The following is an 18024-nucleotide window of genomic DNA, read 5'->3' as shown; positions in this document are numbered from 1 at the left end:
TTCAAGAGGCACTTGGGTGCCTTAGTCAATTAAGCATCCAACTTTTGCTTTTAGTTTAGATCTTGATCTCAGGGTCTTGAGTTCAAGCTCTGAGCTGGGCATGGAGCCTACTTAATAAACAAACAAACCTACATATTCAAGAATTTCACAAACCCCAAGTATCTAAAAACAAACTACGCCAAGACACAGTTTAATAAATTACTTAAACTTATTAATAAACAGAAAATCTTAAAAGCAGCTATGAAAAAAGTCACATTACTTAGAAAGAATGAAGATAAAAATTACAGCACCCTTCTAATCAGGACAAATGCAAGCAAGAAGTCAGTAGAACAATATCTAAAAAGTACTGAAAGAATAAAATTGCCCAATTATAATTCTATATCCAGGGAAAATATCTTTCAGAATAAAGGAAGAAGGTGCCTGGGTGGCTCAGTCTGTTAAGCATCTGCCTTTGACTTAGGTCATGATCCCAGGGTCCTGGCATCCAGTGCTGCATTGGGCTCCCTGCTCAGCAGGGAGTTTGCTTCTTCCTCCACCCCTACTCAGGGCTGGTGCTCTCTCTGTCTCAAATAAATAAAATCTTACAAAAAAAAAAAAAATCTCTCCCTGCCCCACCCCTCTCCTTGTACACTCTCTAAATTTAATAGAAAAATATCTTAAAGAAAGAAAGATATTCATAATACCCAAAAGATGGGGAAAAAATCAAATTTCCACCAGTGGATGAATGGATAAACAAAATGTAGTATATCTATACAATGGAATTTTATTCTGCTACAAAAAAGAATGAAGTACTAATACATGCTACAAAAAGGTAAACCTTGAAAATATTATGCTAAGTGAAAAAAGGTACAAAAGACTATATACTACACACAATTCCACTCATATGAAAGTCTAAAACAAGGAAATTTATAGAGACAGAAAGTAATCTGTGCTTACTTAGGGCTTGGGAATGGGAGAGATAGGGGATGGAGTAATAGCTAAGGAATATTGTTTCTTCCTCAGGTGATTAAAATATTCTAAAACTGACTGTAGTAATAGTTGCACATAACTGTGAACATCCTAAAAACAGCTGAATTGTACACATTATGTAAGTGAATTGTATTGATGTGAATTATATCTCAATAAAGCTATTTTTTAAAAATCAAGATGAAATAAAGACTTTTCTAAACATACAAAAGCTGAACGAATTCATTGCCAGCAAACTTGCACTACAAGAAGTATTAAGAAATGTATTTTAGGGGCAGCCTGGGTGGCTCAGCGGTTTAGCACTGCCTTCAGCCCAGGGCGTGACCCTGGAGACCCCAGATCCGATGGAGTCCTGCATCGGACTCCCTGCATGGAGCCTGCTTCGGCCTCTGTCTCTGCCTCTCATGAATAAATAAATAAATGTTTTTAAATGTGTTTTAGGGGCCTCTGGATGGCTTAGTCGGTTGAGCATCTGACTTCAACCAGGATCATGATCTCCAGGTCCTGGGGTTGAGCCCTGCGTTAGCCTCTGCATTCAGCTGGGAGCTGCTTATCCTTCTCCCCCAGCCCCCCACCTTCTGCACACTCTCTCAAATAAATAAAATCTTTTTTTATTTTTTTTAAGATTTTATTTATCTAAAAAAAAAAGATTTTATTTATCTATTCGTGAGAGACACAGAAAGACAGAGGCAGAGACATAGGCAGAGGGAGAAGCAGACTCCATGCATGGAGCCTGATGCAGGCCTCGATTCCGGAACTCCAGAATTATGCCCTGAGCGGAAGTCAGTTACCGGAGAGCCACCCAGGCGTCCCTAAATAAAATCTATTAAAAAAAAAAAAAAAAAAAAAAGGAATGTCTTTTAGGGAGAAGGAAAATGATACCAGATAAAAAATATGGGCCTACTCAAAAAAGTAAAGAGCAGCAGAAATGGTAACTATATGAGTAAATATATGAGTTTTTGTCTTATTTAAATCTCATTAAAATATAAACAAAAATAATAACAGATAACAGTGTGGTATGAGATATGTATTTCGAAAAATTAAAACACAACACAGTATAACAACAACACAAAGGCTGAGAAGAGAGAAGCCAAAATATACTATAATAAAGTGCTTAAATTGTATATGTAGTAAAATGTCACTTGAATGTAAAGTGTGATAAAGATGAATAGTATAAACTTTAAATCAAATACGAAAATAACAAAAAAGAGTTATAACTAATAGCCAACAAAGCATATACAACTGAATCATAAAAAGTACTCAACCCAAAAGAAGAAAAGGGCTGGTTGGCTGGCTCAGTCAGTAGAGCATGCAACTCTTTCTTTTTTTTTTTTTTTTTAAGATTTTATTTATTTACTCAGGAGAGACACAGAGAGGTAGAGACATAAGCAGAGGGGAAAAGCAGGCTCCTTGCAGGGAGCCTGATGTTAGACTTGATCCCAGGACCTCAGGATCATGACCTGAGCCAAAGGCAGATGCTCAACCACTGAGCCACCCAAATGCCCAAGTATGGAACTCTTAATTTCAGGGTCATGAGTTCAAGCCCAACCTTGGATATACATCCTACTTTAAAAAAAAAATAAATTTTAATTTTAAAAAAGAATTCAAAAAAGAGGGAAAGGGCGAACAAAGAAAGGTTGCACAAATGGGAAATGGCAAATTGAAACCTAACAATTATCAATAATCACATTAAACTGGAACATTGAACCAAAACAACAACAATACCAGGTATTATATTACAAAGCAAATTCTAAAAAATATCCAGGAATCTGAAGCTTCTGAGATGAAGAAACTGAAATTTCAGAGAGTTTAAGTAATTCTCCCCAGAACATAAAATTAGTAGGTAGTGCACAGTTAACTGTTAACTCCATGACTGGTCTTTAATAATAACCATGAACAATTATCTAATAATTATACCACCTCTATTAAAAGTTTAAATTAAAATTTAAAAAATTGGGACATCTGGGTGGTTCAGCAGTTGAGCGTCTGCCTTTGGCTGGGATGTGATCCCAGAATCCCAGGATCGAGTCCCACATTGGGCTTCCTGCATGGAGCCTGCTTCTCCCTCTGCCTATGTCTCTGCCTCTCTCTGTGTGTGTCTCTCATGAATAAATAAACAAAATATTTAAAAAATAATAAAAATTTTTAAATTTTTAAAATTCATTCCCTGTAATAGTTATTCCTTCTATATTGTATCTGATATTCAACCTCTCTATGTAGACATTCCTAGGAATAGAGCATTCTACTTCACTAGGAAGCTGTAATTTGAAATAAGGGTAATTTTATTGGGCTGTGTAAGCATGCAAGACAGAGAAAATCACATGGACGAGAAAAAGAGCAAATGGGGCACCTGGGTGGCTCAGTCGAGTTGAGCATCTGCCTTAGGCTCACATCATGATCCCAGGGTCCTGAGATCAAGCCCCATATCAGCTTCCAGACTCAGTGAGGAGTCTGCTTCTCCCTCTCCCTCTGCATCCCCCACCCCTGCTCATGTATTTGCACTCTCTGCTCTCTCTCTCAATAAATAAATAAGATTTTTTTTTAAGACTTTCCTTATTCATGAGAGACACAGAGCACGAGAGAGAGAGAGAGAGAGAGAGAGAGAGAGAGGCAGAGACACAGGCAGAGGGAGAAGCAGGCTCCATGCAGGGAGCCAGATGCGGAACTCGATCCCGGGTCTCCAGGATCACAACCTGGGCTGAAGGCAGGCGGCACCAGGCACCAAACCACTGAGCCACCGGGGCTTCCCAGATCTTTTTTTTAAAAAGAAAAAAGGGGGGAAAAGAAGAAAAGGTCAAAGAAGCAGGATTATGGGAAGGTAGGTTGAGGCCATGTTAATAGTAGTTTATTCATAGGAAAGAAGTGGAACATAAATAAATAAATGAATAAATAAAAAAGGGAAAGAAGTGGAACACAGAAGATTATTAGGGAGGTGACATATTTTAGAAAGAATAATATGATTGGCAAAAGAAATATCCTTTTTGATCCTTTCAAAATACTGCTACAAACTACATCATTGTATCTAAATTGTCTTTCAACAATTTTGAGATGAGTATCTCAAAAACTAGCATGACAGCTTAGAGGTAAGTATACACGATACCACACCCCACTCTCGTGTTTATATTGATATAAGTATTTCCATCAGATGCTCTATTTGGCCTCAGAATCTTTCTCAACACAACTCTCCTAGGAGCTATGATTAACTGACCCAACTTTTTGCAGGCCCTGGCAATGTAAAAGAGAATGAGATTTGGATTTAGATATACAGCACCAGTTCTATTACCTAGTTAGCTACGTGATTGTAAACAAGATACTTGGTATCCCTAAGCATTGGTATAAGATAGCCCTGATGACATTAACCTTACAGGATCACACAAAATAATGTAATCAGTACCTAGCCTCAGTAGGTATTTAATGTTTATCTTCCTTTTTTCCATATAGCTATTCAAACTAGTATATAGAATGGGTCTAGCAGTATTATATTATCTTCAATAACTATAAATAAACTCCAATTTATTTTTTTTAAGATTTTATTCATTTGGGGACACCTGGGTGGCTCAGCGGTTGAGCATCTGCCTTTGGCTCAGGGTGTGATCCTGGGGTCCCGGGACTGAGTCCCACATTGGGATTCCTGCATGGAACCTGCTTCTCCCTCTGCCTATGTCTCTGCCTCTCTTTCTCTGTGTCTCTCATGAGTAAATAAATAAAATCTTATTTTTTAAAATTATTAAATTTAAATTAAATCCCAGGGCCCCAGAATCACGACCTCAGCCAAAGGCAGATGCTCAACCATTGAGCCACCCAGGCATCCCAATAAACCCCAATTTAAAGAATAAATGGATGCAGATATCTCAGGAAGACAGTATGCAAACTGGGTATCTCCTTCAAATCTGCTCAGATGTCACCACCTTTCAGGTTTACCCTGACAACTATTTAAAAGTGTACCAATTGTCCCACTCCTAGCACTCCTGGTCCCTTTCCCTTGTTCCTCCTTTTGTTTTGTTTTGCCTTAAACATTTATTGCCTTCTAAGGTAATATACAAAATTGTTACCTCTTTTATTGCCTTGATAGAAAGTAATCTCCATTAAAATAATCATCTTTATCTGTTTCACTAATATACCCCCAGCACCTAAAACAGTGCCTGGTTTATGAAAAGTACTCTATAAAGATTTTTCAATTATTTATCTGAAAGAGTAATACACACTTAAGATGAGGTTTATCATTAACAAGAATATATATATCCATATTTCAAAAACTTTTTCTTGATAATTTAAAGTTTTTTGCCCAATTTCTTGTCAGCTCTAATTAGATCATCACTGTAGTTTTTATTTTGTAAAGTGCTAGAGAAAAGTTCTAATTAGGTCATCATTATTTTTATCTTGTAATGTGGCTAAGGAAGACCTCTACAAGTAGGGGAGAAATGTCAGCTCTATCATTTTATCATTAGGAAATTTTTATTAAGATTTTATTTATTTATTCATGAGATACACAGAAAGACAGAGACATAGGCAGAGGGAGAAGCAGGCTCCCTATAGGGAGCCCGATGTGGGACTCGATCCCAGGACCCTGGGATCACAACCTGAGTCAAAGGCAGATGCTCAACCACTGAACCACCCAGGTGCTCCCATTAGGAAAACTTTAAACTGAAGTTTCTTTGCATGAATTTTTTCAAGCTTACATTATATGTACAATTTGTAAGGTTATTTTACTTTACTATAAAATATAACCTACAAATTCGCTTAACCCAGCAAGTATTAACTGCAATAACCTCACAGAAATTGGGAGCAAACAAAAAAACAAAGGTCCTGGAGGTATTGTACAATTCCTATTCTCTCAGAAAGTTTCATCCACCGTAGTGAGGCCTTCCTCTATTTAGACGACTACAATTTTAAGTAACCAAAGCAAAAGAAAGAACAGTATTTTTCTCCTTGATGTTGAGAAAAACAGCAAATCTGGGTACCTTCCCCACACCATATCACAGACTATTAGGTTTTTGTGCCAGAGTGAAGGTTAATTGCATGAATATCCTGTTTAGTATTGGAAAGGGGGGTGGGTTGCATTCCTGAAATAGGTGTGCAAACTAAATCAGTCTATATGTAGTTGTTTTAGCATAGCCCCTGTGGAGTTGCTTTGTAAGTCATCAATTGTTCTCTTCAAATCCCCTAGTCACTACATCCCTTAGGTAGCAGCAGTTATCTTCTGCTACCTTTCCTAAAACTATGTCAATCCTGAAAGGTTTCAGGGATGTTTATAAGGCCTTTTATGATAGTCAAAGGCTCCACCAATCCTTAAATGCTTCCTGGCTGTTCCTATATCCTCCACCCTTCACTTGAAGACACCTCAAGTTGCCTTAAAATGTATATTTTTTAAAGATTTTATTTAATTACTCACAAGGGACATAGAGAGGCCCGAGACACAGGCAGAGGGAGAAGCAGGCTCCCTGTGAGGAGTCTGACATGACTGGATCCCAGGACCCAGAAATCACAACCTGAGCCAAAGGCAGATGCTCAACCACTGAGCCACCCAGGCGCCCCTTAAAATGTATTTTAACAGCCAGGATGACACCCTTCTTTTGTTACTTCATTACAAAGTACTATTCATGTGTATCCTTTGTCAGTCATTATGGATTTGCTGGAACACAAGATAAATGGCAGAGAAACACTACCATTGCAAAATGCACCCAATTCAGGAGAGCAGATAAAGAGCTCTGAGGATGGGACGCCTGGGTGGCTCAGCAGTTGAGCCTCTGTCTTTGGCTCAGGGCCTGATCCCAGGGTTCTGGGATGGAGCCCTGCATTGGGCTCCCTGTGAGGAGCCTGTTTCTCCCTCTGCCTATGTCTCTGCCTCTCTCTATCATGAATAAATAAATAAAATCTTTAAAAATTAAAAAAAAAAAAAGAGCTCTGAGGATGAGAGCAGATGGCCAGAGTTCAGTTATTCTGAGTTCAGTGGCTGAAAGAACACAACTGTTCACAGAACTTGGGCAGGGGATACATACTTAAATTTCGGTAACATGCATTATATTTATACGGAAAATATTTCAGAACTAGAAAGCTAGGAAAGCAGTGTTACTTAAAGTTATTCTTCTCTTTTCAGATGAATGCTGTCTTTCTGAGAGATCATTATGGGAGGTTACATGTTTATTTTCAAACAGTCAAAACATTTTTAGAATCCTGTTTGGAAAGTCCTTTGCAGACTAAAGCACATTCTTTTGATCATCCCTAAGGATGAGAAATGTCAATATTTTAAACGGGCTTTTATTTTAGACAATCTCCAAAAGTGACATAGAAAAATGGATAATCAAGCCAGTACAAATTATGAATCAAAGTTTAGATGTGATTCTAAAGTAATGGGACTGATGTTCTTCTTATGGTTATCTATAACATATCTCATTAATTGTATATCAATATTTCATTATTACTTTGGAGTATTTCATAGAAGAGAACTTGGAGGGGACTCCTGGGTGGTTCAACGGTTTAGCGTCTGCCTTTGGCTCAGGGCGAGAACCCAGATCCAGGGATTGAGTTCCCACATCGGGCTCCCTGTGAGGAGCCCACTTTTCTTTCTATGTCTCTGCCTCTCTCTCTCTCTGTGTCTCTCATGAATAAATAAATTTTTAAAAATCTAAAAAAAAAGAAGAGAACTTGGAGATGATGCATAATGCCATAACTAAAAGGTAGAGGTAAAAGAAAAAAAACAAAGCATTTAAATTACAATATTCATTATTTACAATGATCCAAAAAACATTACCAACAGCTGTTTATTATCAGCTATTATTGTATCCATTTTAAGGATCTATTTGGCCCAAAATAATAAGCAAGATTTAAAATATGTACATACACATACTCATACATGCACATATATATAGGGTAATAGAAGGTTTGTTATTCTATAGAGAAATATATTTAAAGTTTTTTTTTTTAAGTTTTTAAAACATAATTGATATCATTAATGTTTTATCCTATAGCTGGCCGTAAGTACTTAAGTATAATTGTTATGTACAAACCTAACCCTCTTTTTGGTATGCTATCTCCAAGAATGTTTATTTTTCCATTCCCATAACATCAGTCCATATTCAAACTGGTTTGATATTGATAAATGTTAAAATTTTGGTATAAAAGACAAAAGAGAAGTATTTTCAATATATATTGTTTTAAACCTCTATATATTTTACATATTAGAACATAACCTCTAGAAATCCTGGTTTGGGAATAAGGTTTACTTCTCAATTGTCATGTAAAAGCCAAGATTTCTTTCAAAATATTTTCTTTGAAGAAGATATTTTAAGTGATTAAGCAATATATAAAACTAATATATAGTTGATGGTATTGCTCTGATTTTATAAGGTTAGAATGTATTTTTTTTTTTTTTTTTTTTTTTTTTTTTTTATAAGGTTAGAATGTATTGAGTTTTTTTTTAGTTCTCTAGGAAACAGCTTTATTAAATAACTAAAAGTCCTAGTTTTCTTTTGTCTTCTTAATGTTTATTTTTTTTTTTTTCTTCTTAATGTTTAAAACCAGAATCTTTAAATTATGATCAGAAAGAATAATCTTCAGATAGTAATCACAATTATTTAAATATATCAAGCTTGAGAGAACCGGGACATTGGTGGATATAGCAAATGCTTCACCACAATGTACTTTACCATGCTTCAAATTAAGATTTTTTTTTCAAGTTATATCATACAGTAAAGTCACTCAGAATAAAATATACCAATATTGCACCTTAGCTTTCTAAGAAACTCCTCCTTTCTAAGAAACCTGTCTTCATGGCATCTTGAACCTCACTCCAAATACTGTTTATGTTTTAACTGTAGTTGATATAAGTGCATCCTGAAGTTACTGTGAAAGCTGCTTTTTACATTGGTGTAGGCTTTAGCTTTTCACTTCCAGATTTTAACAAAGGACACCATCACCACCCACCCGCCCCCTTCCTCCCCACTCAGTAAAGACAGACAGACTTATAAACTCCCTGCTTACACAGCCTTGTGAATTGACCACAGTTAACAACAAATTTAAATACCTCCAATCATCTTTTAACTTTCAAACTGAGATATCTTGTTTAAAAAAATAAAGGAGGGAAATTTCAAATACCCACATGGTTCTTTCCACCTAAAAGAGTTTAAATAACATCATTTTGCATAATAGTTGCTAATTAATTAATTGCTATTTTTGTTTTATTTATGCAGCATCTTTCTTCTGAGCTTTTTTTTCATCACTGTTCATAGTTATCAGTATCTTTTTCTTTTTTAATTTTTTTTCAAGATTTTATTTATTCATGAGAGACCCTCAGAGAGAGAGGCAGAGACTCAGGCAGAGGGAGAAGCAGTCTCCATGCAGGGTGCCTGACGTGGGATTTGATCGTGGGACTAGATCCAGGGACTCCAGGATCACACCCCAGGCCAAAGGCAGGTGCCAAACCACTGAGCCACCCGGGGATCCCCTAGTTATCAGTATCTTAATAGGTAGACGATAGTGGACAGAATTATCATTTTCCCTTTTATAGACAGAGAAACAGAAATAGTTTTAGAAATAAGATCACTCAAAAAAAAAAAAAAAAGAAGAAGAAGAAGAAGATCACTCATTAAGATAGCAAGAGAAAAAGATTGGATTCTTTGTCCCATGCAATGCTCTTTTAAAACTACCTTTCTAATTCTTTAGGTCTTCATATTATTTGTTAATAAATTTAAGTAGCTGAGAAAGTCAAGACAAACAGCCCTGGCTAGAACTACAGATAATTTCCTGCAGAGTGCTATGAACTTCAATCCTACGGCATAACACATCCAAACTATTTTAGTCCTGGATGTCTCCCAAGGGTCTGGTGACAATCATATCAAATTGAGGATCCACAGTGCAGTAAGGACCACACTAAACACACATGCACTCATTTATACTTGGAATTTTTAAATCTTTTTTTTTTTTAATTTTTATTTATTTATGATAGTCACAGAGAGAGAGAGAGGCAGAGACATAGGCAGAGGGAGAAGCAGGCTCCATGCACCGGGAGCCTGATGTGGGACTCGATCCCGGGTCTCCAGGATCGCGCCCTGGGCCAAAGGCAGGCGCCAAACCGCTGCGCCACCCAGGGATCCCTATACTTGGAATTTTTAGATAAGATTTTTGCCTTTTCTCAACCTCCTAATGTTTAAATCCTACTTATCCTTTCAAAACCATGAGCAAATGCTACCTCCTTCAGGAAGGCTCTCTTAATCCTCCCACCCCCTTCTCCTTAATCCCTCAGGGCTAAAAGGAATCTCTCTTCTAAATTCCCAGGAGTACTTTATTGGTATCTTTTATCCCACTTAACATATTTTATTCTATAATGTAATATTTTACGTATTTAAATTCTGCTATTAGTCTGCAAGTTCATCAGGTTAGGATCCATAGTAGATAGTAAGACTTCAATAAAGGGACAGATAAAAAAAAAAAAAAAAAGGGACAGATAGTACAGGAATAAAAATAAAATGCGCATTTCCACATGGGAAATTACCAAAGAAAATACATGCACTCTTGAAAAGGTATTAGAGGGCTGGATAACAGTACAGCGCTACAAAATAGTTAATGTTATACATGCTAATGAATTAGAAACAGAAATTTCATCTGAAGCACTGGGTTTACCAAGTATTGGCAGTGTTATCAGAAGGACTGATCTGCAAATGGCTATCTTTTGCATATGTAACAGGATTCAAACTCCTTTCCGTGGCTAACAATGATGTATGATCTGTATGATCTGGCCTCAGGCCTACCTCTCCAACCGCATTCCCTGTTCCTCTGCCATGCAAAGTTCCTGTCCAACCATCCAAGCTCTTTTTTTGCCTTGAGGCTTTTGCCTTGGGCCATTCTGCTACCTGGAACACAGTGTTGCCATTCTCCTTTCTATCTACCAACTACCTCATGCTCTTAGACTGGTTCATTATTCAAATCTTATCTTAAAAGACCCATTAGGCATTTCTACCTTAAAATAAGTCACCCTAGGCTTACCAGCTATTATTCCCTACTGAACACTATTTCTTCCTTTATCACATTTTGTATTTTTTGTTTCTTAGCTTGTCTATTATTTGTCTGCTCCATCAGATCCTATGACATGAGAGCAAGAACTACATCTATGCAGTTATCAATGTAGACCTAATACCTGGTATATAGCAGGGTATCAATTCATTTGTTTTATTGAATAATGAAAAATGCCAATTAAATGAATTTAAAATAAAGTATACAGAGGCGCCTGGCTAGCTCCGTGGGTAGAGCATGCAAATCAGCCTGAGGGTCATGAGGTCAAACCTCATGTTGGGCAGGGAAACTACTTAATAAATAAATAAACAAGTAAATAAAATAAAACTGAAGTGTATACATTGACTTCAGTGTCTTAATAAGCTTCAACTTCAAATACTGTAAAGTTAGTTCAAATTCCAGTTACTTCTTATGACCTGTGCAGGCTTGAGCAATTTACTTAAATCCTTTAAATCTCAATTTCTTCAAGAAGAAAAAGGACTAAAATTAGTGTCAACTTCTTAGATATATAAGAACTGAATGACAAAGAACTGAATATTTCTCCCTCCCTACTTAGCTATTAAGCACTCAATAAATGCTTGATATTATCATGCATATAAGAATTTCTTTGGTCTCCCATTGGTTATTTGTTCTTTTCCTGGCATCATTTGCCTCACTTAAAGCAACACTTCTATGTTAATGAGGTTATTTTTTGCTTTGTTTTGTTTGGTTTTATAACAACTTTATTAAGGTATAATTGACATGCGTAAACTACGTTGAGGTTGTCTTTTAAATGTCATCTGGGGGTACCTCTGGGTGGCTCAGTCAGTTTAAGGCTCAGGTCATGATCCCAGGGTCCTGGGATTGAGCCCCACATCTGGCCAGGAAGGGCTCCCTGCTCCACAGGGAGCCTGCTTCTCCCTATGCCTCCCTCTCCCCTTGTCTGCCATGCCCCCCTGCTTGTGCTGGCTCTGTGTCTAATTAATTAATTAATTTGATTAAATAAATGTCATCTTGGCCTAAAGAGTCTTCTACAACAGGTGATAAGGAATGCTGATCAGCAACATTATGTATAACTGTCCATGCTATGTGAATACAGGTGTGCCCCAGTTGGGGAATTCTTTAGGAATTACTATGTTTAAATTTATTGAACAAATATTTCATGGGCACCAGCTTGTATCAGGCAGTGTTCTAGAGATCGGGAATGTATCAGTGAATAAAATGGACAAAAATCTCTGCTTTCTGGTAGTTTACATTCTAGTATTATTTCTTATAATACGAAAGGATTTATGATTTTAGGAAATTTGTAAATTTTTTCAAAAAGAAATTATTTTTAAATAGCCATTCACCATGCTTAAAAATCAAGGCTATAGATTCATCTATCACAAAAAGTGAGTACATCTCTAATAAAGACCACCTCTATAATAGGCTTAAAGTGTCCCCAGCAGGATCTCATAGTCATATCCAAGTCATAGCTGTTTCATTACTTTGCAGGTTATTCCGTGAGACAATTCCTGGCTGCAACTTCTCTACTTCCGAAGCTAGCAGTGACAAAAATCAGCTTTCCATCTTTCAAATTTGCGAAGTCCCAGGTCTGAATATAACATGAGGAAATAAATGCTTAGAGAAAAACACGGAAGATGATATAAAGAAAGGAGGGAGGTTTTCACTTGGCTTCAGAATTCCATCAAGTCAAAAAGTATGTGCTTGTTCAATTCTGTTATTTCTCTAGAGTCTGGATAGTGTTTTATCAAACTGTTGGTTGCAACTCATTAGCGGGCCATGAAATCAATTTTGTGGGTCGTGACTAGCATTTTTTTTCCCAGAATAAGAAAAAAAATCATAGTACAACACATAGTGTGAATCTTGTTTTATGAAACGTGTGTCTCACATGTGTATGTGTCTTGTTACATGTATTTATATACTGAATCTTATATTTCCTATCATGAGTCAAAGATATAAATACCATAGAACCTTCACATGTCCAAGAGGAGTAAGAGGGAGAGGGTAACTCATAGGTGCAAAAAAGAAAATAAGAAATGCAAAAAAGAAAATAAGCTGAGTTTTACAAATCAAATAAAGTTCAATATTAAAACTTCTCCAAAATGTTAATCAGCTTATAGATTTTTATTTTAAGCCTCTGAGGGGACAGTGGGGAGAAGCATTATGACCAGATATACTCACTTTATTTTTTAATACTTTATTTATTTATTCATGAGAGACAGAGAGAGGCAGAGACATAGGCAGAGGGAGAAGTAAGGCTCGTCACAGGGAGCCTGACATGGGATTGGATCCCCAAACTGGGATCACACCCTGATCCAAAGGCAGACGCTCAACCACTGAGCAACCCAAGGGTCTCCAGATATACTCACTTAAAAAAAAAAAGATTTTATTTATTTATTCATAGAGACGGGGGGAGCAGGGGGAGGAGCAGAGACACAGGCAGAGGGAGAAGCAGGCTCCATGCAGGGAGCCCGACGCGGACTCGATCCCCCGTCTCCAGGATCACACCCCCGGCTGCAGGCGGTGCTAAACCGCTGCACCACCGGGGCTGCCCTATACTCACTTTTAATTCAGAAAATTGATCATTTAAAATAAACCTTTTTTTAAAAAACTTCTCTCTGTAAGACATAAAATGTTGTATTCATAAATAAAACTAAGGATATGCTGAATTTATCTTTAGATTCAACTTCTAGCCTTAAAGTACTGTAATCACCATTAACATTTAGCAATCCATGGTCCTCCATCCCCTCACTAAGAGTGTTGATCCCTCCTTCCTTTGTAAAATAATATGTGAATACCTATGGCAAGGATGAGCTTTATGGTAAAACAAAAAAGCAAAACAAAACAAAACAAAAAAATGTTCATACCTAACTGTTGGTAAATTCTGGTTTCCCAATCACAGATTTTAATTCTTAGCTGAAAATTATTTGTAGTGCCATATAAATATTATTTGAAATAGGAGCTCTTATATCAGGAAAGTCATTTCTTAGGATATCAATTCACATCCTTTGAATGTTATTTATTTACATGACTTTAAAAGCAATTAAGACATTTAGGGAACACATTAAACCCCAGATTAATGTGCATTTTTCTCTTGGACTATCTATCATTCAAAGGCTTACCCCTACCCTTTTCCACCCAGGGAGATAAATGTTTCAGAACCAGAGAGGCATATTTCCTTTCTGTCTGTTTCCTTAGAATTCATTTAAACATGCTTATTGAAATTTCCTGTCATGCAATATTTTAGAAAGATTCCCCAAATATATACAGCTTGCAGACTGTAAATATTGAATGACAAGATTGCTACCAAGTTTTCTTCCTTAGGCAAACAATACCACAGTCAAAATCCCCTATATAAACAATTCCAGTCGGTATGTAAATTAGATTAACATAATAAAAGAGTAAGTATAGCTGTTTTCCTCTAAGTCTTTTAAACAAATAGAGGTGAATATTCAAAAACTGTAAATGCCCTGGGGGCATGACAGCTTTTTGTCAGTTGTCAATACTGATCTATAAGAGGACAAGAGGACTGTTGGTCTCCAAAATTAAGTATCACTTTCTCTAAACAACATCCAAATCAGAGGACAAAGAAAACATTTTCCTCTCCAAGGCAGAGTGTTCAAAAAAATTTGAATTCCTAAGTAATCTCACAAGTTAAACTGATAAGACTATCAGAGACACAAATTTCATGGCTTTTTTCTTTAAAGATTTTATTTATTTATTCCTGAGAGACATAGGCAGAGGGAGAAGCAGGCTCCTGCAAGGAGCCCAAAGCAGGACTCCATCCCAGACCCCAGCATCACGCCCTGAGCCAAAGGCAGACACTCAACCACTGAGCCATCCAGGCATCTCTCATTTCATGGCTTTTTTGAGACCAATTTCCTATTCTTAAGAAGGAAAGACATATCAAAACTAAATATGACTCTCTATAAACAGCTGCAAAATCAGGACACTAAATGTAAAGTCATCTAAGCTAATACACAAAGATTCATTTCCTTAGGCTTCAACAGAACTCTCTAGGCCATGATTTGGCATAAAATATTCTACAAAAAAAAAAAGAAGGATAAATATCAGAAGTAGTCGCCACCCTTTGAGCAGCCTCACAGGTGAAGGGTGAGTGAGACGGTCTCAGGCTGAAATTTTACTCCTATTTAGCTACCTAAAGGGTGGCAAAGTAATCAGGTCTCCGGGGAACCAGCTAATTTAATAGGGTGGAACTAGTTAAAAAAATTAGAATTTTGATCTTGTTTTAAACTTCCGGGGTTTTATCTCCTTTGTATTAAATGAAAATAAACACTTCTATATTGATTATTTTAAATTTACAGTATTGGCTCCCATAAGAATTAGAAGCCTTAACCACAGTTTTCTGTTCATATATCTATATAAGTAGATATATGAAACCCATTAGTTTAATACCAAGAGCTAGTAAATTTTCTTTTATAAGAATTCCTTTCATTCCTGCTTAGTGGTTAAAACATAGACTTTGGAATCATATAGACTTGAGCTGAATGCTTGACTATTTTCTAGTTCAAGCAACCATGAGCAAGTTGCTTAATCTAATCTATCAATTAAAAAATGGGAATATTAATCAGTATCTACTAGACAGGGTTGTTATGGATATCGAATAGAACAATGTATAAAAAAAAGTGGTAGCTCAAAGAAGACAGAAAAGAAATGACCTCCACAGGAGGAAGAAAGGGGAGGGAAAAACAGGATAAGGAAAAGGGAAAGGGAAAGAAAAGAAGAAAGAGGTAGGGGGAAACAGGAAAGGGGGAAGGGCAAAGAAAGCAGAAAGAGAGATATCCATTGTAATAAATTTCAATGGATACTGTATGATACCATACTGTACTTGGATACTGTATGATACCATACTGTACTTGGCAAACATAAACACATAACCCTGTTTGTGTCTCATTCTCCACCATTTTCCTCCAGCCTTCACCTGAGCAATCAGCCCCCCAAAAACAAACAAACAAATAAACAAAAAAAAAACATACAATCATGCTGACTGAGTTTCACTTTAAATTCATGACAACAGGGGCACCTGGGGCATCTGGGTGGCTCAGTGATCAAAGGATCCTGGGACTGAATCCCACACCATGCTCCCTGCAGGGAGCCTGCTTCTCCCTCTGCCTTTGTCTCTGCCTCTTTCTGCATCTCTCATGAATAAATAAATAAAATATTTATAAATAAATAAATACATAAATAAATACATAAATTTATGACTACAATTGGCAACTAGTTTAAAAATAAAGGAAAAATTTCTTTTCTGGCATTGATTAATTCAGTTGCTCAATTACAACAAAGAACCTAAGTGCTTTCCATCTTTTTCCTCTGCTAGCCTCAAGGCCAAAAGATGACAACTGCAAGTATGATATGCAGACCTAACAATGTCTATAGCAGAAAAGGAACTCTTTCTTCCCCAGAGATCCTTGTCAGTAAAGAAAACCCTTCCTAGAAACGCAGAACAACGTTCCCCTTCTTTCTCACTGGACAAATGGTATCACTTGACCATGTCTTTATTAGTCTCTGGCAGGGTGAATGAAACAATCATAGCTGGATTAAATCAATCAAGTTTCACCCCCATGAAGCTGGAATGGGATTTTCATTAATACACATAGCTATAAGGATGACAGGAGATACCTGCGGAATCATACTTGCAGAAGAGAATTATATTGGCAGAAAACACCAGATTGGACAAAAAGGGACATAAACAGTACAAAATGAAAAGAGGTATTTGGATCTTCCAAACTTCCACAAGCAAGAAGCTGACTAAGAAAACTACTGAGCTGGAAACATGTGCCATCTTTCACAAGACAGGAAAAATTTGGAGGATAGAAATAACCCAGAAGGTGGAGACAAGATCATGGAAACTTGGGATCCCTGGGTGGCTCAGCAGTTTGGCACCTGCCTTTGGCCCAGGGTGTGATCCTGGAGTCCAGGGATGGAGTCCCATGTCGGGCTCCCTGAGTGGAGCCTGCTTCTCCCTCTGCCTGTGTCTCTGCCTCTCTCTCTCTCTCTGTGTCTTTCATTAATAAATAAATCAAAAAAAAAAAAAAAAAGATCATGGAGACTTATTCTCAGGCATTGAGCTCTAATCACAGAATGCCAACCTGTGCATAACTGGATTTCAGAATTGCTATCAACCACTAACTCTTATGTGATTCCCTTATTGTACCTTTTTGAATAAGAGTGTATAACAGTTACCTTATGCTATCCTCCATTACATGTTGGGTGTGCGCAAAAGAAGATAATTTGTCTGTTTAGTTCACAGGTCTTCAGATCAAGAACTGCACTTAAGGAGCTATACTTTTGGACCTACATCTGAGAAGTCTTATCTATACCTGAACTTGATTTCTATGATGAGATTCTGAACTTTGAGGTGATGGTGTAATGAAATGAGACTTTTGGGAACCTTAGGAGGAAGTGAGTACATTTTGTATGCAGGAGCAACATGGATCCTAGGGGACCACAAAGTGGACTGGGGTAGCCAGCCACCAAGATGGTCTCTACCGATCCCCACCTTCTGGTATTCATATTCTTATATAGTACACTCCTACATTGTATTGGGTTGTTCTGTGTGACCAATAGACTCAGCAGAAGTGATAGCATAGGATGAGGCTAGGTCACAAAAGATATTGTGGTTTCTGCCTTGCTTTCTCTCTCGATCTGGGGAGCCACCTGCCACATCATAAGGACACATAAATACTCCTGTGGAGAGGCCTACATGGCAAGGAACTAAACTCTCCTACAAACAGCACATGTGAGTGAACACTAATCAAGGCTTCAGATGAATGTAGCCCAGTCAACAGCTTATCTGCAGGTTCATGGGGGATTCTGAGCAAGAACCACCAAGCCATGCCCCATATGAATCCCTGATCCACAGAAACAGTGAGAAAATAAGTATTTGCTTTTTTTTTTTTAAGATTTTATTTATTTATTCATGAGAGACACTGAGAGAGAGGCAGAGACACACAGGCAGAGTAAAAAGCAGGCTCTACGCAGGGAGCCTGATGCAGGACTCAATCCCGGGACTCCAGAACCATGCCTTGGGCCGAAGGCAGACCC

At 37.3% G+C, this 18024-nt stretch overlaps 1 long non-coding RNA gene across 1 annotated transcript in view; it reads left to right on the top strand.

The window, feature by feature from the left end:
- LOC111096112 overlaps positions 1–17433 on the top strand; it is a 32413-nt gene extending 14980 nt beyond the window's left edge. Inside the window, exons 3-4 of the long non-coding RNA XR_005358891.1 lie at positions 12448–12652; positions 17224–17433. This is a non-coding gene — a long non-coding RNA (uncharacterized LOC111096112). The remainder of the gene's footprint in view (positions 1–12447; positions 12653–17223) is intronic.
- The last annotated feature ends 591 nt before the right edge of the window (positions 17434–18024 follow it).

Source organism: Canis lupus, chromosome 5 (assembly GCF_011100685.1).
Source record: "Canis lupus familiaris isolate Mischka breed German Shepherd chromosome 5, alternate assembly UU_Cfam_GSD_1.0, whole genome shotgun sequence".
Classification (NCBI taxonomy): Eukaryota; Metazoa; Chordata; class Mammalia; order Carnivora; family Canidae; genus Canis; species Canis lupus.
The sequence above is the reverse complement of the archived record's forward strand: the minus strand, read 5'-3'. Positions and strand labels throughout refer to the sequence as shown.